Source organism: Penaeus monodon, chromosome 25 (assembly GCF_015228065.2).
Source record: "Penaeus monodon isolate SGIC_2016 chromosome 25, NSTDA_Pmon_1, whole genome shotgun sequence".
Classification (NCBI taxonomy): domain Eukaryota; kingdom Metazoa; phylum Arthropoda; class Malacostraca; order Decapoda; family Penaeidae; genus Penaeus; species Penaeus monodon.
Window position 1 is genome coordinate 23,799,187 of NC_051410.1, and position 210 is coordinate 23,799,396.

The window sequence follows — 210 nt, forward strand, 5'->3', positions numbered from 1 at the left end:
GTGCTTGAAGAGAAACATACTTGGAACCACAAAGACTTTATGCAACAATACCTTCTCTCTCTCTTTCTCATTTCACTTTGTTGTTTTTCGCGTCGGTTTGGCAGTTTCTGTGGTTCTTTCTCTGGCGTATTTTGCACACACACAAAACAGATGCTCCATATGTATAGGGCTTCGTTGGTATATATGGGTTTTTAAATAATAAAATATAAA

General features: G+C 36.7%; 1 protein-coding gene across 1 annotated transcript in view; it reads right to left on the reverse strand.

Annotated features, from left to right (window-relative positions):
* The window catches only part of LOC119589352 (neuroligin-1-like), a 158,891-nt gene that overhangs the window by 85,622 nt on the left and 73,059 nt on the right, over positions 1-210 (reverse strand). The gene's annotated exons all lie outside the window — the stretch shown is intronic.